Below are 11870 nucleotides of genomic sequence, written 5' to 3'. Positions count from 1 at the left end.
AAACCCACAAAAAATGAAGGACCCGGGTTCGATTCCCGGCCAGGGCACACAGGAGAAGCGCCCATTTGCTTCTCCACCCCTCCGCCGCGCTTTCCCTCTCTGTCTCTCTCTTCCCCTCCCGCAGCCAAGGCTCCATTGGAACAAAGATGGCCCAGGCGCTGGGGATGGCTCTGTGGCCTCTGCCCCAGGCGCTAGAGTGGCTCTGGTCGCAACATGGCGATGCCCAGGATGGGCAGAGCATCGCCCCCTGGAGGGCAGAGCGTCGCCCCTGGTGGGCGTGCCGGGTGGACCCGGTCGGGCGCATGTGGGAGTCTGTCTGACTGTCTCTCCCTGTTTCCAACTTCAGAAAAATGAAAAAAAAAAAAAAAACCAAAAAAAAAAAAAAAAAAAACCCACAAAAAACCTGAACACCAAGTTTCAGGTGAGCTTCCCCAGTTGACAATACTCTGTATGTCTTATTACACATTGTTGCTAGGGAAAAATGCTGTCGGTATAACTCCACTGGGAGAGAACAGCCCGGAGTTAGTCCCTGGTCCTGCCTGGACCCTGCCATACACACCTTCTACCTTGATGATTTTAATCTGTTTGTTTTCACTGTCATAAATCATAACCGTGAGTATAAAAGCTTATCAGAGTGAAGGGGAGCCTAAGAGCACCACGTTTACCTGTGGCATGGTGAATGGACCTGTGAAATCGCAGGAGGTAACATGCTCTTTATTGATCCTTCCAAAGCTATGTGAATGGATATTATCTTCAAGTTTTTAGATGAGAGACGGTATTAGTTTTTATTACTATGAAAAAGAAATTACTTCCAAATGTATTGGATTAAAACAAGTATTACCCCACAATTTCTGAGTCAGGAGTTCCTGAGTGGTTTAGCTGGATGATTTTGGCTCAAGATCTCTCTTGGGGTTTGGTCACCTGGGGTTGCATTGTATTGGAAAGCCCTGACTACAACTCCAGGCCCTGCTTCTGAGAAAACTCACTCTGATGGCCATTGGCTGGAGCCATCCGTCCCCCACTGGCTGTTGTTCGGAAGTCACGGGTTCTTTCTGCGTGGGCCTCGCCACAGGGTTGCCTGATTGGGCTCAAGTCAAGACAGCTGGCTGCCCCCAGAGTACCTGCTGCCTAAGTCAGACACTGCAGTCTCTTAAATATAACTTAACTTAAACTCAAAGGTGACCTAACGTCCTTTCCACCATATACCATTGATCGCACAGATGAAACCTTGTCCAGTGAGGGAGTGGATTATGTAAAGGGTTCCTGAGAGCCACCGTGGAGCCCGACCACACCAGGACCTGGGTTGCTAGCTCACAAGGAGATGGGGACGGTCACACCAGGAGAGGCAGAGCCAGGAATTGAATTCCAGTCTCTGATTCCAACTTCTTTCGAAACTCTCCAAGAACTGAGTCCTAAACATTCTTTTTGGCTATAGGGAAGGGAAGCACATTTGAAAAGCTAATTTAGGCCTTGTCTCACAGCTCTAAGTAATGATTATTATCTCATTTTAAACATCAGCATTGAGCTTCAAAATAGTTACCTTGCTCAAGCTATTATGTAATAAAGCAGAGGAGTGTAACCTAATCCAGCTTTCACACATTTCCATAAACTGCCCCTTTTTCATGCTATAGAAGCAATCTCTAAATCACCACACTGTTCCTCCATTTCTCCACTTTCCATTATTGTTTATCCAAACCAGGGGTAGTCAACCTTTTTATACCTACTGCCCACTTTTGTATCTCTGTTAGTAGTAAAATTTTCTAACCGCCCACCGGTTCCACAGTGATGGTGATTTATAAAGTAGGGAAGTAACTTTACTTTATAAAGTTTATAAAGCAGAGTTAAAGCATATAATAATAATTACTTACCAAGTACTTTATGTCGGATTTTTGCTATTTGGCAGAATAATCTTTATAAAACAATTTACTATAGTTAAATCTATCTTTTTATTTATACTTTGGTTGCTCCACTACCGCCCACCATAAAAGCTGGAACACCCACTAGTGACAGTAGGGACCAGGTTGACTACCACTGATCTAAACTGAGATGTCAACAACTGCACTACTAGGAAAGAATGCTGCTCATTAAATTATGAATCAATGCTTTAATGAATTCCTGCACAATTCATGTATTAGTCACACTAGCCTCTCATTGCTTTGGCATTTCTTTTCATCTCTCCTGAGGAACATGCCAATGTCCCCAACATCAATTGCATTGCTTGGAATCTAAAAGGCAATAATTTTGCATATATCCCATTAAGAGAACATATTAGAGCTTTGTTATTGTTTGTCAGTATTTTTTTCCTTTAATCTTTTACTTTGCCAAAAAAAAGAAAAGAGAGAAAAAAGAGAAAGAAATGTATAAATATAATTTTTGTTATTCTGCCAGCAATAAAAACTTGTTTCATCACAAACAAGTGTACACCCTGCTGCATAGTTTCTGTGCTTTTTGCTTACCTCCCAACTCTTCACTCAATGCCAATTAGACTTGACTTGCAGTCAGAAAAATGCATGTATTAGTATGTTAGTCGAAGTGACAAAATTAACAATAGTTACATGGCCATGTTGTACACAACTTTCTGGCTGTGAGTGGTGGTAAAATGCCATCTCTTCTTGAATGTTGATTTCTAATGTGTTAACTGTCTTAAAATCAAGAACATTCTATTACTGGCCAAATTTTACTCTCATAGTGCTTGTCTGGGACGCAACTTGGTTAATGTCAAGGTGCAATTCAACCGAGCCAAATCCAAATCGGGCTTCTTTCACCTCATCCGTTAGACCTTCAAGCAACTTTTCTGTTACACTAGGTTTAGGATCTCTCAGTTTCAAAATACTAAGTGTGATGTCCAAAGGAGAGTTAGAGATTCCGCCATCAGAACAGTTTACATCAGCATGGACCTCCACTGACCGAGCCTGGCAAGGCTTATTTGGGTGAAAGGGAAATTGAAAACAACTGATCCTGCAAAGCAAGGGCTTGTGTATCTCTTTTTAACCAGCAACTTCAACAAGTGTGGGGACACTCTCCGGAGAGGTCAGGAATGCCTTCTGCGCTCTAATGGAGTGAGATGGTCTGAGAAGCAAACGCCATGTCTCATTATGTCACCCTGACACAGACACAACGTTTAGAAGACATCCTTTGTTTACTTTACAAGCATTTGTCTACAGTGCAGCTCTGTCCCCTTTGGCAGAATTTGTACTGGTTTCCCAGTTGCTGCCATAAGTAATTACCACAAGCTAAGAGGCTTGAACCCACGCAGATTTTTATCTTACAATTGGGAGGTCAGAAGTCCGATATAGGTCACACTGGGCCAGCATCCAGGTGTCAGCCGAGATGGGTCCCTTTCCGGCGGCTCTAGGGGAGAGCAATGCTCCTGTCTTTCCCAGCCTCTACAGGTCACCCTCATTCCTTGGCTCATGGCCTCCTTTCTCCATCTTCAAAGCCAGAGATGTTGCACCTGTCTGTATCTTTCTCTTGTAGTCACATCTCCATCAGATCCTCTTCTACCATCTCCCTCTGCCATTTGTAAGGGGCCTTTGTGGTTACATTGGGCCCACCCATATAATCCAAGACCTATTTTAAGGTCTTATTATAAGATCCTCTGATTATTAACTCATTTAATTCCCCTTGGTGATATAACCTAACATATGCACAGGTTCAGGGATTAGCTCATGGGCATCTTTGGGACCCATTTTTCTGCCTAACATACTATTTTTGCTTTTAAGATGGTTTCATATTGTAATGACAAAATCATCTCACATTTTTCAAATTTCTCATAGTGTGCTAGTGATTTTAGGCTCACCTATTTCACAAAGCATATTTTTAGTACTCACTGCTGGTTTCATGAAAGACCACCAGACTGAGTTTTAAAAAGAAGATTGTAGTTGCTTTTTTACTATTGACTTTTGGGGGCAAATCACATCACTTTTCTGAATGGTAGCTTGCTGCTCATAACACGTGGGTAATTTCCCATTTTCCACTCACCACATGGCATTATAATAAGAGCAAATATGGTTTCTAATATTAATTGTCCTTGCTATACAAATATGAGACAACGTATGTGAGCAATAATGTTGGTTGTAATCATTTTAAATATTCCAATTTAACTCCTAGTTTCTTATCACAGAGCTTCAAGATACTAAACATTATTGGAGTTAGTTAAAGGCCCATAGGAAAACGTCTCCTGCATTTTCAAAAGATAAACTATTATGTACATACAGCATTTCCTTGACGAGTAAATGTCTTTAGAGAGCCCTAAAACTCCTGTAATCTCCAGGGTGCCTCATCTTCCAAGGATCTGCTTTAAAATAGACCATAGACCATCTGTATTCCTGATGTAAACTGTGGATCAGTTACGATTGGCTACATCTTCCACCTTCTTCAGGTAGCCTCTCCCCCCTCTCTATACCTCCCATTGCATCAAGAAAGGAGACTGTTGCTCGTTTCAGTGTGAGGATGCACACGGTTGGCCAGGGCCCATGTCATCAATTTAAGGGCACACTTTCATTTTCGATGCAATTAGCTGTCTAATTGAGCATCCAAATTTAGCAGTGCATTTGCATATGTAATTAATTATGACTTAAAAGCATTCTACGTTAATGGTTTCTTTTCCATTATCTACAACTGTAATTACTGAAGGACGGATTGCATTTGGAAATCATTTGGGAAAATGTTTCTACTCCCCCGGAGCCCAGTGCTGTAAGTGTAACAGTGGAAGCAGAATACCAGACCCAGAGACATACGGCTGGAAAGGGGGCGGTTCAGGAAAGAGGGGCTGTAAAGAGGATCCGATTGCTGACTTGGATATATAGTCATCTTTTTCTTGCTCACTGGAATTTACTCGAATTATAGTCACCTTATGATTTCACTCAGACAGAAAAGAAATAACCTCTGGATTTGCAAAAGATTTTATTTAAAAAAAATGTTTCTGAGAGAGAGGGAGAGAGAAACACCAGTTTTTTGTTCCACTTATTTATACATTCATTGGTTGATTCTTGTATGTGCCCGACCTGGGGTTAAACCTGCAACCTTGGCATATGGGAATGAAAATTGAGCTAACCAGCCAGGGTCCTGCAAAAGTATCTTTTAGAGGGAAAAAATAATTCACACAAAAAAAATTTCTAAAAAGAGGCCCTGGCCGGTTGGCTCAGTGGTAGAGCGTCGGCCTGGCGTGCAGAAGTTCCGGGTTCAATTCCCGGCCAGGGCACACAGGAGAAGCGCCCATTTGCTTCTCCACCCCTCCCCCTCTCCTTCCTCTCTGTCTCTCTCTTCCCCTCCTGCAGCCGATGCTCCATTGGAGCAAAGATGGCCCAGGCGCTGGGGATGGCTCCTTGGCCTCTGCCCCAGGCGCTATAGTGGCTCTGGTCGCAATGGAGCGATGCCCCCGGAGGGGCAGAGCATCGCCCCCTGGTGGGCAGAGTGTCGCCCCCTGGTGGGCGTGCTGGGTGGATCCCGTTCGGGCACATGCGGGAGTCTGTCTGACTGTCTCTCCCCGTTTCCAGCTTCAGAAAAATACAAAAAAAAAAAAAAAAAAAAAATTCTAAAAAGAAACAATAATTTAATAATTTTTTATAAATCAAAATTTATAGCTAGTTCAGCTGAGGAACATTGTATTGTTTTCTTGATTACAGAACATTAAAATATAACCTTAAAAACTGAGATAAAAGTCAGATTAAGAGCCAGTTATAATTAATAGAGAACAAGCTGAAGACACATTTATTGGGAGAAATGTAAACATTCTGAACAAGCAGACCATGTCCTTTCCATTTGCTGAACCGCTGAAATATGCTACTATTGTTTCCTAAGGAAAAAAACATTAAGCCCTGTAATTTCAATAAATGTCATGCCCGGAAGTTTGCTGGGAAGAAGGAAGTTCAAAGCCCATCATGGACCGGAAGCTCTTTATTCCTGCCCCCACAGAATACAAAGAGTGAAGGGTGCAGGGACAGTTGCCTGGATTTCCCTCCAGAGCTTAGTGAGGAAGGAGTCTGGCCTCCTTACTGGGAGCTGATTGGGAGAAAAGTGGTCAGTGAAAAAGGGAGGGGCCCTTCAGAACATGGGAGGCGGCGAGAAAGGGAAGGAAGATGGTGTGAAGGAGAAGTTCTTGATCATTTATGTTGTTAGTTGTAGTTGTTCAAAACAAATTGTTTTAAATTTTTATTTAAAATTTTATTTTAAAATCATCCAATATTTTCCATACTCCAACTTAGACTGGCACATTCTTTCTACCTACTATATTCTTGAGACCCAAATGTTTAGAGTTCTGCTATTTTGAATTACGATGTTGAACAGTGAAGGAAAGACTATGAATTTTCTATATCATTAGAGCATGCTGGTTATATGACTACTGGCATGAAAGTAAACTGTTTCTAAATACTTTAGAACTAGAACATACTAAATAATATCATCCATCTGATTTATGCCTAGACCTTCACACATAGGAGATGTCCACAAGAAACTTTCAAGTTTTATCTTGGTTTTAGCGAGAAATGAAATTTCTAGGCCATTATGTCGGAACTGTGTGAAAGGCTTCCATGATTTGCCAACAGCATCAAGCAGCAGGAGGGGGCTTTAGTGGTCTTCTAACCACTCAGTGAGGAGGGATAGAAGGACAGGTGAAAAGACGGAAGGAAGGAAGGGAAAAGGGAAGGACGGAAAGAGGGTCAACATGTACATGACAGTTCCATGCTCTAAGCTGTGGGTTACTATTGAGTGTACATAAATTCACAGAATTAGTATGGACGATATGCTTCCCTAGGTTTACACGTGGCAAGGCAGAAGGGTTCTTTCTCTTCTCTGCACGTTTCCAAGTAGGAACAGCATCACTCCTGCTGCTGCACAATTCCACGTCCACAGAATAGGGTGCTATCAGTTCACCAGTCCCTGAGGCAAAGGCACAATCTCTGGAATCTCAGTCATCCCAGTTCAAAGCAACTGCTGTTTGATCTTGCATTTCTGTCCTCATTCCAAGCACACTTTAGTTCAGAGATTAGAGCCAAATGGCCTCAACCATCCCAGGCTGACTCTGCACACTTTCCATTGGAAAGATGAGAATTCAGCACATTCATCCTCGATTTTTCTTGTTGGTGTCACGGGTGGAAATGAGGGTGCCAGGAAAGCATTCTGGGGACCCACGGATAGGAGATTACAGTGTAGTGGTAAGATTTATTGTAGACACAAACTCAAAGGACTGTCCTGGGTTCCCAGAGCCTCGTGTCTGTCTGTCCCACTGTGGAAAAAGTCCAGCCTCATCTTCATCAAGCCCAGAGGAAAGACCAGTGTCCAGAGAGTCTGTGCCTTGCTAAGGCTCAGTCCAATTAAGACACTGTCCCCATCTGGCCAGCTTAGTCTAGTCTGTTCCTGGGTGAGCCTCAGCTGGCACTGTGCCCGGGCCTGCTATTGGAGTCCGCACTGCTGACCCGGGTGGCTGCTAGGCCTGTATGGCTACTACAGAGAGATAACACGTGCATGCACAGGGCGAGGGCACTTCACCTGGCAGAGAGAACTCGTCTTTGTTAGGTGGATTATAATCTCTGGAGCTTGGGAAGGACCAGGCGCCCTTTCAAACTAACCCATCAACTTCCCAATTTTTCACAGCATTGTGTTTAGTCCTTCCCTCAACCAATCCATTTCCCTGATCTTCCAGGTGGTCCTTATCCAATTAGACTTTTTCCCAGGGCTAGGCTCTGCCCCTTATGGTCACTATTTTCGTTCCTACTGCTCATGTGCTTACCTTCCCCTGTGCCAGCTCGGCTTCTACTGGGCATGCAGCTAGCAGAGGAATTTCCCATTTGTTATTTTCTCTGTCCCTTGGTAATCCTGGCTATTGGCCAGTGACAGATTCTTCCTGCCCAGTTTAAGGGTTAGGTCCTGAGGGCAGAGGATGTAGCAGTCCCATGGGGAGCCCACGAGTGCTACATTTTCCACACTTTATCAGGCTGAGCCAGTTTGACTCCCTTTCTTTAGTAATATCTATCTACCTATGCTAACATTGGGCAGATGGCTCAAGTTTGGGAGTCAACTGGGATTACATTAGGAGAAACAAAGTGTGTATTGGCTAAAGAAACTTAATATTAAACTTAAGAACTCATCTTCGCTTTTGGAGTCAATGAGGGATTGAGTTTATTGAAATTTTGGGAGATGAACACTCGCCTCTCCAAAATTCCATTACACTTGAAATTTAAGAGTCTTAAATGGTTGATCATTTCAAGTTGTTTGCTGAGTGTGGAAGCTTCATGATTCAAATTGATGCCATGGCTGCTGTCTTCACCCCCATTGTTTTCTTATTAGGAAGCAAAGCTTCCCATATGTTTCCTTGTAAGACAGAATGATTCAGGCATTTTATATTTAATGCTCCCTTGGATAGCTGCTTTAGCTTTTATATGCTGGTACAAGAATACAGCGATCGACTGTGACACCGTCTGTTGATGAAATGTGGAGATGGCCCTGAAGACAGAGTTTTATGTTCTGGTTGAAAATATGCAGAAAATCTGAGTCTATTCAATACTATTATGTACCAATATCTCTCAAATGGACTCTTCTTTCCAGCATTAAATGTAATCAAATACTAGAAGTGATGAGATTGCCTTGATGAGTGTAGAGGTCAGATGGAAGATGCTTAGCCTCTACTCCTCAGCAGCGCGGAGTGTTTACAAGAGCTCACGGTGGACACTGAAGGGGAGAACTAGAAGAGAAATTCCATTCTCTCAAGAGGAGGTCTGCCAAACTCACCTATGACAACATTCTTTTCTCTGCAGACTGTGCCTTCAATACACATAGGGAAACTTTGTCTGAAGTATATAGTTTGTGTAGGCCTCCAAATAGCAACCCAGAAAGCTGGATTGAGGAAAACGTCCTTACCCAGCTCCATTTTTCTACATGAGTTTTTTACACCCTTCATCAATAAGTCTTAGCACCATTCATTCAACCAAAAGTTTGATTCTTGTAAAAACTATAAGAAAAAAAACCCACCTTTGAGAATCATCCTCCATTCATATCTAAAAATCCATAGTCACCAAATCCTATAAATTGTGCTCTCTAAACATTTCTTATTCCTAGCTCTTCCTCTGTTAATTTCTTAGTGGAATCCCAATAGCTCTGTCTGCAGATGTTAAAGATTCATAATCACCTGCACTCAGAGACCCGTCCTCATTATCTGTAAGATAATTAGCCACACTGGTGTCAAAATGAATAAAATGGCACTGGACATACATAGCAAGAAAGACTTCATTCTAGACTATTGCAATAGTGAAGACAGACTGAACTCTGCTAGAACAAAGGCTAGAGAATTTTTAAGAGCTTGGGTTGGAGGAGTTGTATGCTACCTACGTTTGCCAAATGACCTTACCCTGTTGAAAAGTAAACTCTCACCTATCTTCATGACAGGCAGTAGTTTTACAACTTGGAACAAGTAGCCCAATGTAGTTAGATCCCTACTTTCCACAGAGATTATGAGATAAGAGAGCGAACTTTCTTTCTTCCTCTCTCTCTCTCTCTGTCTCTGTCTCTCTTTTCTTTCTTCCCTCCTTCCTTTCTTCCCTCCTTCCTTTCTTCCCTCCTTTCTTTCTCTTTCTTCCTTCCTTCCTTCCTCCCTCCCTCCCCCTCCCTCCCTCCCCCTCCCTCTCTCCCTCCCTCCTTCTTTCTTTCCTTCTTTCTTTCTTTCTTTCTTTCTTTCTTTCTTTCTTTCTTTCTTTCTTTCTTTCTTTCTCTTTCTTTCCTTCCTTCCTTCCTTCCTTCCTTCCTTCCTTCCTTCCTTCCTTCCTTCCTTCCTTCCTTCCTTCTTTCCTTCTTTCTTTCTTTCTTTCTTTCTTTCTTTCTTTCTTTCTTTCTTTCTTTCTTTCTTTCTTTCTTTCTTTCTTTCTTTCTTTCTTTCTTTCTGAGGCAGGGAGAGAAAGACAGGAAAATTGAGCTGCTCCTGTGTCTTCCCTGACCAGGAATTGAACTGGCAACCTCCACTCTGCAGGATGACACTCCAACCAACTAAGCTATCTGGCTAGGGCTTAATTTTTTATTTATTGATAGAGATAGAGAGAGGGGAGAGAAAAGAAAGGGAAGTATCCATTTGTTGTTTACATTCACTGGTTGCATCCCGTTTGTATCCTGACCAGAGATAGAACATGCTATGTCCATGAGAATTCCAAAGATAGTGAGGCAACATTGGGTATATAAGACATCTTTGGACAAAGGAAAATAAAAGGGGGAACTAGGTATTAGATTTCCGAAGTGAGTGTGGGTGGCTTACAGGTAGTTGAGGAAGGGCAGGAAGGTCCTTGCTCGGTGACTCAGAACAATGGGGTATGGGAAAGATCTAGCTAACAGGCACTGCCTGAAGCCCTCTTGCTTGCCATACCTAATTTAAATGGAGGGAGGGCAGCACCCTACGATCTCCTCCTGGAAGTAAGTTTCTCTGCTTGAATTTCTTAGGCAGGAAAGAGAGGAGATTCAAAGGTTCTTTCTGAGTTGAGTCCTCTGTTGCTTAATAAACAACTTTAAATCAATATCCCAAAAAGCAGCTTCAGGTGCAGAACTTCTTTTTTTTTTTTTTTTAATAATTTTATTTTTAATGGGGCGACATCAATAACTCAGGATACATATATTCAAAGATAACAACTCCAGGTTATCTTGTCGTTCACTTATGTTGCATACCCATCACCCAAAGTCAGATTGTCCTCTGTCACCTTCTATCTAGTTTTCTTTGTGCCCCTCCCCCTCTCCCTTTCCCTCTCTCTCTCCCCTCTCCCCCCGTAACCACCACACTCTTATCAATGTCTCTTAGTTTCACTTTTAAGTCCCACCTACGTATGGAATAATGCAGTTCCTGGTTTTTTCTGATTTACTTATTTCACTTCCTATAATGTTATCAAGATCCCACCATTTTGCTGTAAATGATCCGATGTCATCATTTCTTATGGCTGAGTAGTATTCCATAGTGTATATGTGCCACATCTTCTTTATCCAGTCATCTATTGACGGGCTTTTTGGTTGTTTCCATGTCTTGGCCACTGTGAACAATGCTGCAATGAACATGGGGCTGCATGTGTCTTTACGTATCAATATTTCTGAGTTTTTGGGGTATATACTCAGTAGAGGGATTGCTGGGTCATAAGGTAATTCTATTTTCAGTTTTTTGAGGAACCACCATACTTTCTTCCATAATGGTTGTACTGCTTTACATTCCCACCAACAGTGGATGAGGGTTCCTTTTTCTCCACAGCCTCTCCAACATTTGCTATTACCTGTCTTGTCAATAATAGCTAATCTAACAGGTGTGAGGTGGTATCTCATTGCCGTTTTGATTTGCATTTCTCTAATAACTAACGAAGATGAGCATCTTTTCATATATCTGTTGGCCATTTGTATTTCTTCCTGGGAGAAGTGTCTGTTCATGTCCTCTTCCCATTTTTTTATTGGATTATTTGTTTGTTTGTTGTTGAGTTTTATGAGTTCTTTGTATATTTTGGATATTAGGCCCTTATCTGAGCTGTTGTTTGAAAATATCATTTCCCATTTCCTCCCTGCTGATTGGTCTGTTTAGGTTTTCTGCTTCTTCATGACTCAGTTTAGGAAGGTTGTATTGTTCTAGGAATTTATCCATTTCTTCTAGATTGTTGTATTTGGTGGCATATAGTTTTTCATAGTATTCTACAATAATTCTTTGTATATCTATGATGTCTGTGGTGATTTCTCCTCTTTCATTTTGGATTTTATTTATTTGAGTCCTGCGTCTTTTTTCCTTAGTGAGTCTTGCCAAGGGTTTGTCAATTTTGTTGATCTTTTCAAAGAACCAGCTCCTTGTTTTATTGATTTTTTCTATAGTTTTTTTGTTCTCTATTTCATTTATTTCTGCTCTGATTTTTATTATCTCCTTTCTTCGG

Source organism: Saccopteryx leptura, chromosome 1 (genome assembly GCF_036850995.1).
Source record: "Saccopteryx leptura isolate mSacLep1 chromosome 1, mSacLep1_pri_phased_curated, whole genome shotgun sequence".
NCBI lineage: Eukaryota > Metazoa > Chordata > Mammalia > Chiroptera > Emballonuridae > Saccopteryx > Saccopteryx leptura.
This window is presented reverse-complemented; position numbering follows the sequence as displayed.